A 17804-nucleotide genomic window follows, 5' to 3' on the forward strand; every position below is an offset into this window, starting at 1 on the left:
ACGCTGGCTAGTCTGCGTCGCCTGTGGCAGTCTAGGGCACCTCTGTGAGCAGCAGGTAAGCTAGCAAGTGCCGAGGCTACCAGTCTGAGCCTTCTTCTGTACCGTGAACCTAAAAGAACACTCATTAGAACTCGATTAACCTCCTTTTTGGCCTTTGGAAATAGTTGGTGTGTGGGGTGGGAGCATTTCACAATACCAACCTTAAAGTTTCTCAAAATCAAGGAAATGATTAACCAATGTCAATGGCCTTCAGAATCATGCTTATTTAGATGGAGTTAACACTTGCTCATGGTAAAGTTAATACACCTCTTCCAGATAATGTTTGAAGATTCACAAACCAGCTAAATTAAGACCTGCAACAGTCCATTACCTGGCTATTAAATGTGGTGCAGGACTTCAGTAGTAATACAAACCTTACCTTTCAAGACCTTCATCAGTCCATTACCTGGCTATTAAATGTGGTGCAGGACTTCAGTAGTAATACAAACCTTACCTTTCAAGACCTTCATCAGTCCATTACCTGACATTTAATGAGGTGCAGAGCTTCAAGATTCTCTATTAGTTTCTCTTTGCATTTTTTCCCCTTTCCAATCTCCCTTTCTCTCTTATACTGGCTCCCATTCCCTTTCCATCCCCAACATTCCCTTACAAATACCACAAGATAAACACCCCACTATCTATCACAGAGGCAGAGAAAGGCATGGGAGTGTTACGTTACCAGGCTACCAGTGAAGGCCAATGACGTGCCAACCACAGTGGACAGGTTAATGTGGTGCAGTGCTGAGGTAAATTCTTCTCACTCAACTGATGCTTTTGTTAGGTAACCAAATACTTCCTGATACTATTTAAACATACATAATTAAGGCAACAATTATGAGATACAGAGAAATGATGAACTGGAGGTAAAGACAGAATACACAGAGATTAGAGACAGAACTAGACATAAGGCAAGAGTTATGAGATAGAGAGAAATGATGAACTGGAGGTAAAGACAGAATACACAGAGATTAGAGACAGAACTAGACATAAGGCAAGAGTTATGAGATAGAGAGAAATGATGTACTGGAGGTAAAGACAGAACACACAGAGATAAGAGAGACAGAACTAGACACAATTAAGGAAAGAATTATGAGATACAGAGAAATGATGAACTGTGAGGTAAAGACAGAACACACAGAGATAAGAGAGACAGAATTAGACATAATTAAGGCAAGAATTATGAGATAGAGAGAAATGATGTACTGGAGGTAAAGACAGAACACACAGAGATAAGAGAGACAGAACTAGACAGAATTAAGGCAAGAATTATGAGATACAGAGAAATGATGTACTGGAGGTAAAGACAGAACACACAGAGATAAGAGAGACAGAACTAGACATAATTAAGGCAAGAATTATGAGATAGAGAGAAATGATGAACTGTGAGGTAAAGACAGAACACACAGAGATAAGAGAGACAGAACTAGACATAATTAAGGCAAGAATTATGAGATAGAGAGAAATGATGAACTGTGAGGTAAAGACAGAACACACAAAGAGAGACAGAACTAGACATAATTAAGGCAAGAATTATGAGATAGAGAGAAATGATGAACTGTGAGGTAAAGACAGAACACACAGAGATAAGAGAGACAGAACTAGACATAATTAAGGCAAGAATTATGAGATAGAGAGAAATGATGAACTGTGAGGTAAAGACAGAACACACAGAGATAAGAGACAGAACTAGACATAAGGCAAGAGTTATGAGATAGAGAGAAATGATGATCTGTGAGGTAAAGACAGAACACACAAAGAGAGACAGAACTAGACATAAGGCAAGAGTTATGAGATAGAGAGAAATGATGAACTGTGAGGTAAAGACAGAACACACAGAGATAAGAGAGACAGAACTAGACATAAGGCAAGAGTTATGAGATAGAGAGAAATGATGATCTGTGAGGTAAAGACAGAACACACAAAGAGAGACAGAACTAGACATAAGGCAAGAGTTATGAGATAGAGAGAAATGATGAACTGTGAGGTAAAGAGAGAACACACAGAGATAAGAGAGACAGAACTACACATAAGGCAAGAATTATGAGATAGAGAGAAATGATGAACTGTGAGGTAAGGACAGAACACACAGAGATGAGAGAGACAGAACTATTATAAAGAGGAGTGGGAGAAAGAATTTATATTAGAGTTGGCTGACGATTAAAAGTGTATCTTGGTATGTACGGAAAATTGTGTATAGGTGTGCGAGAGCCACTATGAGGAACAGCTGGCTGGGATGATTTAGAGAGATCGATCGAGGATTAATTAAAAAGATGAGAGGGCAATCAAGATATATATATGAGGAAGAATGAATTAACTGTGAGGTAAGGACAGAACATTTGAAACATTTAAAACATTTGAAACATTTCTTAATAGCCCATTAGGTACGGTTACATATGTTTTTGCATGTATTGTTAGAGGCCAGCCTTTACATAACACAGAGATAAGAGAGAGACAGAACTAGACAAGGCTATCTCGACTGGTAGGCGCTGTATCGCAATTTTGAGACCAGAAATGGCTTTGCCGTGACATACTCTCCCAGGAAAGTCCCCATTTGCAAGGAAATAGCCCCAGTAACGAAGATAAGTTTCCAGATTTTGCTCACATGTGGGTAGTTTTAAGCCACTCGGCGGCGGCTGAAAAATCCCAGCTTGGTGGCACCGGGCGGGGATTGAACTCGCGTTGCCCCGAATGTGGCGCCATCATGCTATCCACTCAGCCACCACCTCCCCCACTGCTCCATCCATGGTAGCGTTGCCCACACGGGTCACCTCAGCGCAGGCAGGACAAGGCTTATTCACCATGGACGGGCTTGTCAACCTGGTGGAGAGAGAGGTAGGTTAGGGTAGCTTAGAGTAGGGTAAGGTAGGTTAGGTAAGGAGGAGAGGCTAGATTTGGCAGGGAGGGAGAGATATGGCAGGGACACAGGTATGGAGAGAGTGATTTGGCAGGGACAGAGGCAGGGAGAGGGAAATATTTGGCAGAGACATGTAAAGAGAGCAGGGGAGGACACAGTGCTGGGAGTTTTAGTAGAGGACCTGAAAACAGTGCTCAGAAGGGAAAGACTCCAATGGTTTGGACATGTAAAGAGAGCAGGGGAGGACACAGTGCTGGGAGTTTTAGTAGAGGACCTGGAAACAGTGCTCAGAAGGGAAAGACTCCAATGGTTTGGACATGTAAAGAGAGCAGGGGAGGACACAGTGCTGGGAGTTTTAGTAGAGGACCTGGAGACAGTGCTCAGAAGGGAAAGACTCCGATGGTTTGGACATGTAAAGAGAGCAGGGGAGGATACAGTGCTGGGAGTTTTAGTAGAGGACCTGGAAACAGTGCTCAGAAGGGAAAGACTCCGATGGTTTGGACATGTAAAGAGAGCAGGGGAGGATACAGTGCTGGGAGTGTTGGAGAGATTGGAGGTAGAAGGAAGGAGACCAGTTGGTAGACCTAGGAAAACATGGAGAAGGTGTGTACAGGAAGACTTGGCACTGATGGGATTGGATGAGCATTGGGCAGAAGACATAGCAGAATGGAGGTAGAAGGAAGACCAGTTGGTAGACCTAGAAAAACATGGAGAAGGTGCATACAGGAAGACTTAGCAGTGATGGGATTGGATGAGCATTGGGCAGAAGACATAGCAGAATGGAGGTAGAAGGAAGGAGACCAGTTGGTAGACCTAGGAAAACGTGGAGAAGGTGTGTACAGGAAGACTTGGGATTGACAGGACCGTATAAGCACTGGGCAGAAGACAGAGTAGAATGGAGGAGAGCCATAAAGCGTCCAACCGCTCAGGAAGATTGAATTAAATGGACCTTAACCTAAATAATGATGATGATAATGACATTGTACTTACCAGGGATTGAGTGGTCATAGTAGTAGTAGTAGTAGATCAGCTGTCATGGAAGTACTATATAAGGGATTCAATAGTACACATAGTAGCAGTATAGAGGATTTAATAGAACACATAGTAGTAATAGTAATAATAGTAGTCTCAGGGATCTCCTTGAGTCCGTCGTCAATGTAGATGTAGTTTCCACACCTCCACCACCTTAGTAGCATTGATGTGGCCGAGGTCAACAACATCCGCCGAGCACATCTCACAGAACTCCTTGTCCGAGGCGAGCTTGACCCGGCTGCCAACCTTCAGACAGCTCGATCTCCGCCGACACTCCCTGGGAAAGGTCAGGTCAGGTTAGGTTAGGTCGCAAGAGGTCATGGTGGGGTCAAACGAGGGTGGGTTATGTTTTAGGAGGCGAGTAAAGAAATGGAAAAATCACTGGGCTATTTTTTTATTTATATATATATATATTTTTTTTGTGTGTGTGTTTGTGTGTGTGTGTGTGTGTGTGTGTGTGTGTGTAGTGGAAGGCAGGGTACAGGGTTCCTCTTCTTACTAAAACCTTGATTAAAAGAAAATAAATAAATATATATAAATCCTGGGAGCTATTTTATTCTTATGTTATGTAAATGGTATGTCAATTAGTGTTTCCTATCCACTACTTTTATATGCAGATGACACAGTATATATATTAGCTGTAACACACAAGGATGCCACATGTAATAACCTTACTATTGAGCCAATCTGTGGGTTCATTTTCTTCAACAATGACACCTAGTCTTTCCATATGGTCTAATTCCTTCTTAAGTTTATCCCTCAGAGCAACAGGTATTTCTCTAGGAGGGTGAGCCACAGGGACAACACTTGGACCAAACTGTAATTCAACTGTTGGAAAGTTGGAAAGTTTTGTTTAGTGGGTGCAACATCTGTGGTCATATGCCGGAGAGAGACAGAAGGGGAAGGAAGAAAAGTTTTGTTTAGTGGGTGCAACATCTGTGGTCATATGCCGGAGAGAGACAGAAGAGGAAAGGATTATAGGAGAAGGGAACAGACCCCAGGAGACGGGACACAACCCCCGATTAATACCTGGTACCCATTCACTGCTGGGTGGACAGGGGCGTAGGGTATCGGAAAAGCCGCCCAAATTTTTCCACTCTGCCCGGGAATTGAACCCGGGCTCTCTCAGCCAAGTAATTTACCTGTACCATCCAGCAGGCATCCCAGTCCCTCAAATACATCAAAGAATTCCTCCAACATACCATTTGCACCATGAATTGTAGGCAATGTCCAGCGCACACCTGTGGTCGATGCATGTGTAGGCATTGGCACCCTTCAGCTGCATGGGCGAAACCTTAGACATCTGTGGGAGAGAGAGAAAGAGAGAGATCGATAAATAATATAGAGGGAGAGGAAGATAACAGTAAGATACAGGGATTTTAACACGATAATGAGGTTAACCTGGTAGCAGTGATGGGCCAAATTTGTGGCTTTACCGTGTAGCAGCGACAGGCCAAATTTGTGCCATGATATAAACCCCAAAAAATAGATGATACATAATCTGATCGCAAATGTTTTGATATATATGAAATGGTTTGTGTGAGGGGCAATTTTTTCTCATTTTTCTCGCTTAGAGGGACCATTAAGAAACATGATCCCCGCTGCTACTGGGTCAATATCTGCATTTTTATGAGTGTTTTTTTCAAGTTCATTGCACAGAGGAAGGGTCAGACTACCACCAGGGTCATCAAACTACCCATGGAAATGCCCCAAACACCTATGAAAGCCTTGTCAAGTATTTTTTTCTACAACAAAGGAGACAGCTCAAGGGCACACACAAAAAAGGAAACTATATAAAAAAAAAGCCCGCTACTCGCTACTCCCAAATACCATGTGTCAACTCCTGTGCAGATGACAAAAACCTGGATCTTCAAGTCCCTCCCTGTCTTAGCCTGTGGGGGGAGTCTCAACGCCCTGCCCCTGCTCTGGGTGGTGTGGGGGGGGGTGTGGGGGTCTGGTGCAGGGCCCACAGCTCCACCGTCAGGCTCAGGGGGGAGTCTCCAGGTCCGACAGGTGCTGGGGAGGGGGAAGGCACCATATCAGAACACTCCTTACCCTGAGAGCATGTAAAGATATGTAACACAGCAACATTCAGTAGATATGTACCATTAAAACCTCTTGTGAACCCAGCTATTAAAACCTCTTGTAAACCCAGCCATTAAAACCTCTTGTAAACCCAGCTATTAAAACCTCTCTTGAATCCAGCTATTAAAACCTCTCTTGAACCCAGCTATTAAAACCTCTCTTGAACCCAGCTATTAAAACCTCTCTTGAACCCAGCTATTAAAACCTCTCTTGAACCCAGCTATTAAAACCTCTCTTGAACCCAGCTATTAAAACCTCTTGTAAACCCAGCCAGTAAAACCTCTCTTGAACCCAGCTAGTAAAACCTCTCTTGAACCCAGCTATTAAAACATCTTGTAAACCCAGCCATTACAACCTCTCTTGTAAACCCAGCTATTAAAACCTCTCTTGAACCCAGCTATTAAAACCTCTCTTGAACCCAGCTATTAAAACCTCTCTTGAACCCAGCTATTAAAACCTCTCTTGAACCCAGCTATTAAAACCTCTTGTAAACCCAGCTATTAAAACCTCTCTTGAACCCAGCTATTAAAACCTCTTGTAAACCCAGCTATTAAAACCTCTTGTAAACCCAGCTATTAAAACCTCTTGTAAACCCAGCTATTAAAACATCTTGTAAACCCAGCTATTAAAACCTCTTGTAAACCCAGCTATTAAAACCTCTCTTGAACCCAGCTATTAAAACCTCTCTTGAACCCAGCTATTAAAACCTCTCTTGAACCCAGCTATTAAAACCTCTCTTGAACCCAGCTATTAAAACCTCTTGAACCCAGCTATTAAAACCTCTCTTGAACCCAGCTATTAAAACCTCTCTTGAACCCAGCCATTAAAACCTCTTGAACCCAGCTATTAAAACCTCTCTTGAACCCAGCTATTAAAACCTCTCTTGAACCCAGCTATTAAAACCTCTCTTGAACCCAGCTATTAAAACCTCTCTTGAACCCAGCTATTAAAACCTCTCTTGAACCCAGCTATTAAAACCTCTCTTGAACCCAGCTAGTAAAACCTCTCTTGAACCCAGCTATTAAAACCTCTCTTGAACCCAGCTATTAAAACCTCTCTTGAACCCAGCTATTAAAACCTCTCTTGAACCCAGCTATTAAAACCTCTCTTGAACCCAGCTATTAAAACCTCTTGTAAACCCAGCTATTAAAACCTCTCTTGAACCCAGCTATTAAAACATCTTGTAAACCCAGCTATTAAAACCTCTCTTGAACCCAGCTATTAAAACATCTTGTAAACCCAGCTATTAAAACCTCTCTTGAACCCAGCTATTAAAACTTCTTGCAAGCCCAGCCATTAAAACCTTACCTTATCGCTTGTGTGAGTCTTCCCCTGCATAGGAACAGCCGCGTCATCCAGGGGTAAACCAGGGAATCAACCACTCATATCCACGGTAGACCAGGAAATTGACCACTCCTCCAGGGGCCGGTAGACCAGGAAATCAACCACTCAGCAGATGACCAGTGTTGTGTAGCTCTCCAGTCTGAAATTGAGGGAGTTCGTAACCTAACCGATCATGGATATTAATCAGTGTTTTTACTCAAAGACAAACTGTGTGCGATGAACATTCAGCGACTCGGAAATAATCACTGGATATTTACGACACAATAACAAAAATATCTGACATCACACCTGAACCATCGGATACCTGCGACATTATCAGTAAAAGCAATTAGGACACTCACTCACCAGGACGTCTCAGAACAAGTGCGCCGAGGACTATTATCGAGGCTAACATGGCGGTAGTCCGGGGCGTGGAACCTCATCAACCGTAGCGGTGTGTTCTGTGGTTGAGGCTCGGCCGTGGAGGTTTCTTGTAGACCCGGGTGGATGTGGTAATGCCCGGGTGGAGCAGCAACGGCCGTAGAGGGTTGGGATGTACACTGTAGTCTTATGTATACTGTAGAGTCTTATACTGTAGAGTCTTCCATGGCAAACGTTGCCCGTTCTTTACTAACTAGAGAGAGAGAAAGACACAGAGAGAGATTGAGAGATAGAGAGACAGACAGAGACAGACAGAGACAGAGAGAGAGATTGAGAGAGAGAGACAGAGCAACACACACACACAGACGTATGCACAGTGCAGTGAGGGAGAATTAAGCAACACACACACACAGACGTACGCACAGTGCAGTGAGGGAGAATTAAGCAACACACACACACAGACGTACGCACAGTGCAGTGAGGGAGAATTAAGCAACACGCACACAGACGCACAGTGCAGTGAGGGAGAATTAAGCAACACACACACACACAGACGTACACAGTGCTGGGAGGGAGGAAGGACAGGCAGCATGGCGGTACATTGTTTATTACGGAACGAAATTCGCGTTACAGCTGCAAGGTGCTCTCAACCACAATGCCTTACAAAACCAGCAGTAGTTACCTCCTCCTGCTGCAGCGACCTCCCCAAGACGGAGGGCCCCCAGACCCCGCCCAGCGAGGATGCGCCTCCCCGGCCACCTGGTCAAAGCCTGGTCAACCAGTCAGCCAGAGAGGTGCGCCCCCGCCGACAGGGCCCAGAAGCCTTCCGCATCGGGCGGGTCACCACAGCCGCCTCTTCTTGCTGCTCAGGAACACAACAGGCTAAAAGGCAACAGTTACACACACGGACATATAAAAAAAAGAAATCCTAACCGACATCTCAGAGGGAGACGCCCAAAGGCGGCAGACTCAAACGCAGAACGGAAAACACCCGTTCTGTGAAAGAGCCAACCGTTGTACCCCTAACACCCTAGGCCCCACCAGCCTCCTCCTGTGAGGAAAACTGGTCCTCAGTAACTCGGAAGGAGCTACCCTGGCGGCAAAGCTGTAACACAGACTGGCCCGCGTACAACTCCGCCGCCTAAACTAACACCTTGCCAGACCTCCCTACGGGAGAATCTGACATCTATCTGCGCGTCTTTCAAGCGTTGTTCGACTCCCTAACCGCCCGACCACCCGTCCGCCCGCCCGTTCCCACGTACGCCCGCCCGTCCGCCCATCCGCCCCCCGCCCCCAACCCGCCCGCAAGCGTGCGAGCAGAGGTACGACGAGCGTCAGTGCGGCGGAACGTAGACGCTGCTGCCTGCCTACCTGACCGAGGGTGGGGTGCCCGCCCGACAACCCGACCGCAAGGTGGCCTGCCTACCTATCTGATGGCCCGACTGACAGCCTGACCACCAAATAGCTTGCCTGTCACCTGCTAGCCTGACTGCCAGGTGGCACACCCGCCCGTCGGCCTGATGGACAGACGGCCACGCCCATGCCTTCCTGACACAGTGATTAGCTAAGTCCCCACACAAAAAAAAGACACTCACACAAAAAAAAAACTCACACACCCTACATAACCTGCACCGTAGTGCTACCCCAAACCTCAGCAGCTCCCTGTTGCACACCACCACCGCCGTTGGTCGCCCGGCAGCATCCACCCAGCGCCAACAGCTAAAGAGCTAGGGAGGAAGGGGGTTATGGGGAAAAAAACATGCATAGAAATGAAATCCTAGCAGTCACACAGCAACACACAGCAAAGGTCAAACACACGGCAGGCCTGCCATCACACACAAACACACAGCACACACTAAACCAAATACCGTGGATATACCGTAGTGACGTGATGTGATGTCCTCTGCACGCGCCTCCGGACTGCCACACACACACACACACGCTAGCTATTGGGTATAAACACACGGGAAAAGGCATAGAAAAAAAGACAACCTAAATAAAATAACACACACAAGTACTCAGCGGGGGTTTGGGGAGGCAGACGGAGGAGGGCCAGTTGGCATGGGAAAGGGGAATCGCCCTGCCCAGGAAATGGATATGGTCTTGGCACCCCCCCCCTGGCGTGAAGGTTACCCAACACACCAGGCGGTAAGGCTCGACACAACCCAAATCCCAGGAGGCTCATCCCCCAACCCACTTCCAGCCCACCAACCATTCTACCCCACCCTCCCTTACCCACTAAGTACCCACAGACATACACCAAAAAAAAGACTCCACTCCCATCAGACTCCTTGGAAGAAGGCAGCCTGATCCACCTAATAAAAAAGCCAGGCTCAACCTTACGGAAGAGTCTGGCAAAACGTCGGCGGAGACAACGCGAAAGACTAACGCCTGGCCAAGCAGAGCCCGACCGCTCTGACCCCCGGAAGAGAGGCCAGAGTAGCTAGAGTCGGCTTCCTCCTACGGAGAAAACCGACAAAAAAAACTTCAGACATCTCGGAGGGAGACCGTCTGAAGGTGGAAGACTCAAACGCAGAACGGAGTCACACCCGTTCTGTGAAAGAGCCAACCGTTGTTACACCTAACACCCTAACACCCTAACACCCTACACCAGCTAAACAAACACCCTACACCCTGACGTGCTGCTCCCGCTGCGCCGATGCTCCGCTTACGCGCCTCTGAAAGAACAAGACCGACTTAGACACAACCCAGGAGACAGTGACGGAGAATTAGACACACTATGAAAATTATACAAGAGCAACAGTATTTAATGATCTTGTTATTTGACTGATTATCATTTCATTACTATTATTGGTATTGTTATATTCATTACTATTATTGGTATTATTATATTCATTACTATTATTGGTATGATCATAATCATTATCATTGTTTACCTGGGCGCCAGAGGATACAGGCAAAGGGTGACACACACGGCCACCTCCATCAACGTGTCTCTCCAGGCGGGGCAACACACTGGAAGTACAGGGAGACTCAGACATGCGGAGAGGCAGCGGCAGAGACATCCAGACATCTTGGCTCAGACACAGGTGGCTGCTCCATTAACCCGGCAGCAGTGACGGGCCAAGTTTGTGGCTTTACCGTGTAGCAGCGATGGGCCAAGTTTGTGCCATGATATTTAAACCCCCCAAAATAGATGATGCATAATCTGATCACAAATGCTTTGATATATATTATGAAATGGTTTGTGTGTCCAAACTCCTTATGCAAGAGTTAAGAACATAAGGAGTCTGCAAGAGGCTGGTTAGGCTATACAAGGCCATGGCTTTATCTAACCTCTTCTTGAATGTATCTATGGTATTGGCACCCACAACATGGCCCCCAAGCCTGTTCCACTCATCCACCACTCTGTTAGTAAACCAATTCTTGCCTATGTCTTTGTTGAATCTGAATTTGTCTAACTTAAAACCATTGCCACGTGTCCTACCTGGCTCTTTTACTATCAAAAACTTATTGACATCCCCTTTATTAAATCCCTTCATCCATTTATAGACTTCGATCAAGTCTCCTCGCAACCTTCGCCTTTCTAGCGAGTGTAGATTTAACTGCTTCAGCCTGTCTTCATAAGGCAAGTTTCTCACCCCCTGAATCATCTTTGTCATCCTCCTCTGTACAGATTCTAACACCTTGATATCCATTCTATAGTAGGGGGACCAGAACTGAACCGCATAATCGAGATGAGGTCTAACTAGTGCTAAGTAAAGTTTGAGGATGACTTCAGCGCTCCTATTGCTTACGCTCCTTGAGATGAAACCAAGTACTCTGTTGGCCCAATTTTTGGCCTGAATGCATTGAGCCCTAGGACGGAGGTCAGCGCTCACTAGGACTCCTAAGTCTCTCTCAAGCCCAGACCTGCTTAGAGGAGTGCCATTTAAGGAGTAATTGTGTGAGGGATGATTCCTACCTACACTCAGAATGCTACACTTCCCAACATTGAATTCCATCTGACACTTCCCCGCCCAATCATATAGTCTGTCAAACTCATCCTGGAGAACGGTAGCGTCCCTGTCTGATTGGATTACCGATCTTGGTATCATCTGTGAACTTGCTGACATCACTACTAATTCCTGTGTCAAGTCATTGATGTAAATAATAAAAAGCAGAGGACCCAGCACCGACCCTTGTGGGACTCCACTCGTAACACTGCCCCATTCAGATTTTTTACCATTGATTTGCACTCTCTGCTTCCTACCACTGAGCCATGCCCTGATCCAGTTCAAAACTTTACCAGCTACGCCGTGAGCCTGTAATTTTAGTAATAGCCGGTGATGAGGGACTTTGTCGAACGCTTTACTGAAATCTAGATACAATATGTCATAGTTTTCATCTCGCTCAACCGCCTCGATTACTTTAGTGTAGAAGGACAACTAGTAAGGCAAGACCTATCCTTTGTGAACCTATGCTGTGAATCATGAATTAAATTATGCTTTTCTAGATGGTCCAGAATGCTCCCGGCTATAATTTGTGGCTTTACCGTGTAGCAGCGACGGGCCAAATTTATGGCTTTACTGTGAAGCAGCGATGGGCCAAATTTGTGGCTTTACCGTGTAGCAGCGACGGGCCAAATTTGTGCCATGATTTAAACTCCCCGAAATAGATGATGCATAATCTGATCACAAATGCTTTGATATATATTATGAAATGGTTTGTGTGAGGGTGATTTTTCTCATTTTTCTCGCTTGGAGGGACCATTAAGATACATGACCCACGCTGCTACCACAACCACCGGGTTAAGGTCAAAAAAATTGTAATGCCAAAATTTAATTAAGTACGGGAAAGATATAAATTAGGGAGGATAAGTAGTTTTAAGTATTTTTAAGAATATATAAATTCCATCTCTATCTCTCACGTACTTAACTGAATTTTTCTTAACTAGAAATGGTCAAATCATCACTGATCTCCTCTATTATGCATATATAATCATTTTTGCAATTCCTAACATTATATACTCATTTAAATAATTTTTCACACATATATATAAATACTACTCTTACATATACCCAATACTGTCCAACCCCTTATGCAAGAGTTAACCAGCATCTTCATTCTTTCATCCCTATACTGTCCAAACCCCTTATGCAAGAGTTAACCAGCATCTTCATTCTTTCATCCCAATACTGTCCAACCCATTATGCAAGAGTTAACCAGCATCTTCATTCTTTCATCCCTATACTGTCCAAACCCATTATGCAAGTTAACCAGCATCTTCATTCTTTCATCCCTATACTGTCCAACCCCTTATGCAAGAGTTAACCAGCATCTTCATTCTTTCATCCCTATACTGTCCAAACCCCTTATGCAAGAGTTAACCAGCATCTTCATTCTTTCATCCCTATACTGTCCAACCCATTATGCAAGTTAACCAGCATCTTCATTCTTTCATCCCTATACTGTCCAAACCCATTATGCAAGAGTTAACCAGCATCTTCATTCTTTCATCCCCATACTGTCCAAACCCCTTATGCAAGAGTTAACCAGCATCTTCATTCTTTCATCCCTATACTGTCCAACCCCTTATGCAAGAGTTAACCAGCATCTTCATTCTTTCATCCCTATACTGTCCAACCCATTATGCAAGTTAACCAGCATCTTCATTCTTTCATCCCTATACTGTCCAAACCCCTTATGCAAGAGTTAACCAGCATCTTCATTCTTTCATCCCAATACTGTCCAAACCCCTTATGCAAGAGTTAACAACCAGCTTCATTCTTTCATCCCTATACTGTCCAACACATTATTCAAGAGTTAACCAGCATCTTCATTCTTTCATCCCTATACTGTCCAACCCATTATGCAAGAGTTAACCAGCATCTTCATTCTTTCATCCCTATACTGTCCAAACCCCTTATGCAAGAGTTAACCAGCATCTTCATTCTTTCATCCCTATACTGTCCAAACCCCTTATGCAAGAGTTTTTAACCAGCATCTTCATTCTTTCATCCCTTACACTGGTAAACTCTGGAGCATCCTTCCTGTGTCTATATCTCCTTCTGCCTTTGATTTGTATTCTCTCACGAGGAATGACGTATCGAGACACCTCTCCTCCCGAAACTGACCTCTCTTTCGGCCGCTCATAACTTTGGTCTCTGAAGGAACAACAATTAACCCAAGAACATCGGCAGACCCTTTTCTGGGGTTTCACGAGTCATGGCTGTGGTACGGTGGACCCTAAAAAGGGCTCGCCATAAAACCCTTGATTCAAGCTAATTGTAGGTGGTTGTGGCATACCCCAACCCACCATGCATGATAGGTGGTGCAGTAAGGTCACGGCAGACTGAATTAGCTATCCATACAGTAATCACTCGTCAAATTCTTTAAAGTAGACAACAAGCGACTCTCGGCTAGATGTCACGCGTCACAAGACTGTTTATTTTGTGACAAACACCACACAGAGTGGAGTTTGAGTAAAAGAAATATTCTTAATGGCTTTATAGTTATGAGAGGAGCAAGTGCTCTGATGTACGTTCCATGCTCTTTTCTTAGTCTCAAAATGCAGTGTAATTTTGCCATTTCTCGGCCACTTCTCGGCTTTCCCATTGCCGACACCCACGGGTTAAGCCCTTCCCGGCGGAGGATCTATATAGAGACGTTTGGAAATTGGGACTTTTTGTCGGCGCGTCTGTGTATAGACGTTTGCTCTCATTTGCCCTCATTAGATAGTATCATGGCGCCACTATAAACACTCGCCTGCGCCAGAACGGGCTGGGCCGACCCCCCCAAAAAAATAGACGATTCCTTACTACTGACAAAATGAACAAAAATTATTATTAGGCATCTCAAACCCCCCGGACACTTGCCGACATTGCCTCTCAAGGACAGTCACCCTTGTGGTTTGTTGGATATGCAACGCACATCAGCTGACACTGGGAATTTTTGCATTTTTCCTAGTTTCTTTTATTATTATAGTCTATCATGTCAAGGAGTAAGAGACCTCTTGAGCCGGAGGAAATGACTCCTTTGGCAGCTGAGGATATAGATGCTGATTTTTTTGGATGATTTTGATGATCCTGACTCATGTACCATCAGTGGTTACACTCTAAACCTTCATTTGAATGTATCAATATACATATAACCAGTCCAACTTAACCCTTTCATTGCTAAACGCTTGCAGTGGGCGTTAGGCGTATTTGCTGGTGGTGCTAAACGCTCACTGCGACCACCAGCCGCAATAAAATCTCCCGTGTATGAGAGTGTTCCAAACAGTAATTCTCACAACACAGGATTGACAAGTGAGTGTTTTCTACTAAACTTGGTGGAAAATCAAGTCAACGGGCTTTTTCTAAACCTATTTTCTCGTTGCCCTAGAGTGGTTTCTTTAGCTGTAAAAAACAATATCCATTATCCACACAACTATATCAAAATGCTTACCGGTCTCCCCAGCTGAAGAGGTCACGGACAGAGGAGGTCATGTGCGCCTCCCCAAGCCCATGTCCCCCGGCGTCCATCTCCCGGAACACTGCCACACAAACAAACGCTAGCTATGGGTATAAAAAAAGATTACGTGCAAAAAGTTCACACACAAAAATACATCCTAACAAAATAATAGTGCGAAGGCATAACGCCAACGCACACACACACACAATCATACGACAGGCCTGCCATTCACACACAGACGCACACACAAGAGAACCCACTTAACCAAACCGTTGGTGTCGTCGCGATGAGTCCTCTGCATGGTCCGTCCGCGGCATCCTGCAAAAACAGAGAGGCATATTAGAACAGGGAACATTAAGGGCCGCTTCCACAGTCCATCACAGTCTTTGTAACACTCCTGAACCAAGCTATAGAATCCCATACTGTTCAAAATGGCGCGGTCTTCGATGACACACTAAATACAAAGAGCTTTTCCTGTATTGTGTCGTCAAATTTGTGGACTTGAATATAAACAGGATCTCAGCTTACTCATCTCCCTTCTCTTCCCTTTCCTTCATATCATAAACACAGCTTTTCCTGTATAGTCTTGTCAAATTTGTGAACTTGAATATAAACAGGATCTCGGCTCACTCGTCTCCCAATCTCATCTCCCTTCTCCTCCCTTTCCTTCGTATCATGACAATATAAGACCTTTCCTGTATAGTCTCGTCAAATTTGTGAACTTGAATATAAACAGGATCTCGGCTCACTCGTCTCCCAATCTCATCTCCCTTCTCTTCCCTTTCCTTCGTATCATGACAATATAAGACCTTTCCTGTATACCGAGTCTCGTCAAATTTGTGAACTTGAATATAAACAGGATCTCGGCTCACTCGTCCCCCAATCTCATCTCCCTTCTCCTCCCTTTCCTTCGTACCATAAACACACAAGACCTTTCCTGTATAGTCTCGTCAAATTTGTGAACTTGATTATAAACAGGATCTCCTCTCTCAATCTCATCTCCCTTCTCCTCCCTTTCCTTCGTAGCATAAACACACAAGACCTTTCCTGGATAGTCTCGTCAAATTTGTGAACTTGAATATAAACTCCAGACACCGTACAAGGAAATTTCGAAGGCTCTGGTATTGGTTTCGGAGCTTACTAACCCATCATGAGGAACTGTGAAACTGGGCCTTAGACACGGATGCAGAATTACAGCCATGCAAAAGGCAAATTACTTATATATATTACATGAAACTGGCCATCACGGGGAGTTAACTTATGGCAAAATATATTACTAACCCCGGAAGTTAAGTGAGACTGAAAATTTAAAGAAGCATTAAGTTAGAGAGCACCATGCAGAGCTTAGTAACAAGGATTTCGGTTAATTTACATTCACGTACGGATTGAGATATCGGCAAGGCTTGAAGCTGCCGAGATCTTTACATGGAAGAGGCGCCTGGCTGGGACCGACCATTATACAGGGACAAAGCAAACTAGGACTGACAATTATAGTGACAAAAACTAGGATTGACAATTATACAATGACAAAAACTAGGATTGACAATTATACAATGACAAAAACTAGGATTGACAATTATACAGTGACAAAACAAACTAGCAAGCAGAGCCGGGCACCACAAACACACTGGAAAGAACCTTGAGCAAAAGATAACTTAGACATTAATTAAAAGGAAGGAAGGGATGAAGATAGACAGAGGAGGAGGAGTGAAAGGAGAAAAAGGAGAAGGAGATGAAGGAAGAATAGAGGAGGAAAGAATGGAGGAAAGTCGGGGAGGGGGAATGGAAAAGGGAAGGAGGGAAAGTGAAAAAGGAATAAAGGAGAATAGAAGGAATTGGATTATGAGCAGGAGGAGGAGGAGAGAGAATGGACGATAGGAAAATGAGATGCAAGATTTGACCACCAGAAAGAATTATAAACGGTAATTAAGCAAAAGATAACTTGGACTTATTAAAAGGAAGGATGGAATGAAGATAGACAGAGGAGGAGGAGGAGGAGGAGAGAGAATGAACGAAAGGAAATGAGATGCAAGATTTGACCACCAGAAAGAATTATAAACGTTAATTAAGCAAAAGATAACTTGGACTTATTAAAGGAAAGGAAAGGATAAAGAAGGACAGAGGAGGAGGAGGAGGAGGAGGAGGAGGAGAGAGAATGAACGAAAGGAAATGAGATGCAAGATTTGACCACCAGAAATAATTATAAACGTTAATTAAGCAAAAGATAACTTGGACTTATTAAAAGAAAGGAAAGGATAAAGAAAGACAGGAGGAGGAGGAGGAGGAGGAGAGAGAATGAACGAAAGGAAATAAATGCAAGATTTGACCACCAGAAAGAACGTCACGCAAAAGATAACTTGGACTTATTAAAAGGAAGGAAGGGATGAAGACAGAGGAGGAGGAAGAGGAGGAGAGAGAAAACTGAAGAAAAACGAGGAATCAGAGAAAATGGGTGAAAGAGAAAACAAGGAAATGAAAAAAGAAGGAAGGAAACATTCAATCATTAAATTAAAGGTGTTAGAACTATTGCTTCAAGGGAAACGGATGAGTTAAATTGTAAGTGTTGCTGTAATATAAATAACTTGATATATTTCACTGTGGTGGTGCCCCGCTCTACCAATACCAGCTAACCAGTGATAGCCTATCCTCACTAACACACAGAACCAAGCACAATATCATCGCCGCTATTAAAATG

General features: G+C 44.3%; 2 long non-coding RNA genes across 2 annotated transcripts; both read right to left on the reverse strand.

Annotated features, from left to right (window-relative positions):
- Positions 1-3973: 3973 nt before the first annotated feature.
- LOC127004310 (uncharacterized) lies at positions 3974-8919 on the reverse strand. The gene is made up of 5 exons (XR_007757750.1): positions 7700-8919; positions 7319-7493; positions 5756-5941; positions 5128-5228; positions 3974-4202 (listed from the first exon to the last, which is right to left on the reverse strand). It is a non-coding gene; the product is annotated as an uncharacterized LOC127004310 (long non-coding RNA).
- A 1456-nt stretch (positions 8920-10375) lies between these two features.
- Positions 10376-16002, reverse strand: LOC127004252 (uncharacterized). Its single transcript, XR_007757719.1, has 3 exons — positions 15104-16002; positions 10612-10690; positions 10376-10392 (listed from the first exon to the last, which is right to left on the reverse strand). It is a non-coding gene; the product is annotated as an uncharacterized LOC127004252 (long non-coding RNA).
- Positions 16003-17804: the final 1802 nt, after the last annotated feature.

This window comes from Eriocheir sinensis, chromosome 27 (assembly GCF_024679095.1).
Source record: "Eriocheir sinensis breed Jianghai 21 chromosome 27, ASM2467909v1, whole genome shotgun sequence".
NCBI classification, from domain to species: Eukaryota; Metazoa; Arthropoda; class Malacostraca; order Decapoda; family Varunidae; genus Eriocheir; species Eriocheir sinensis.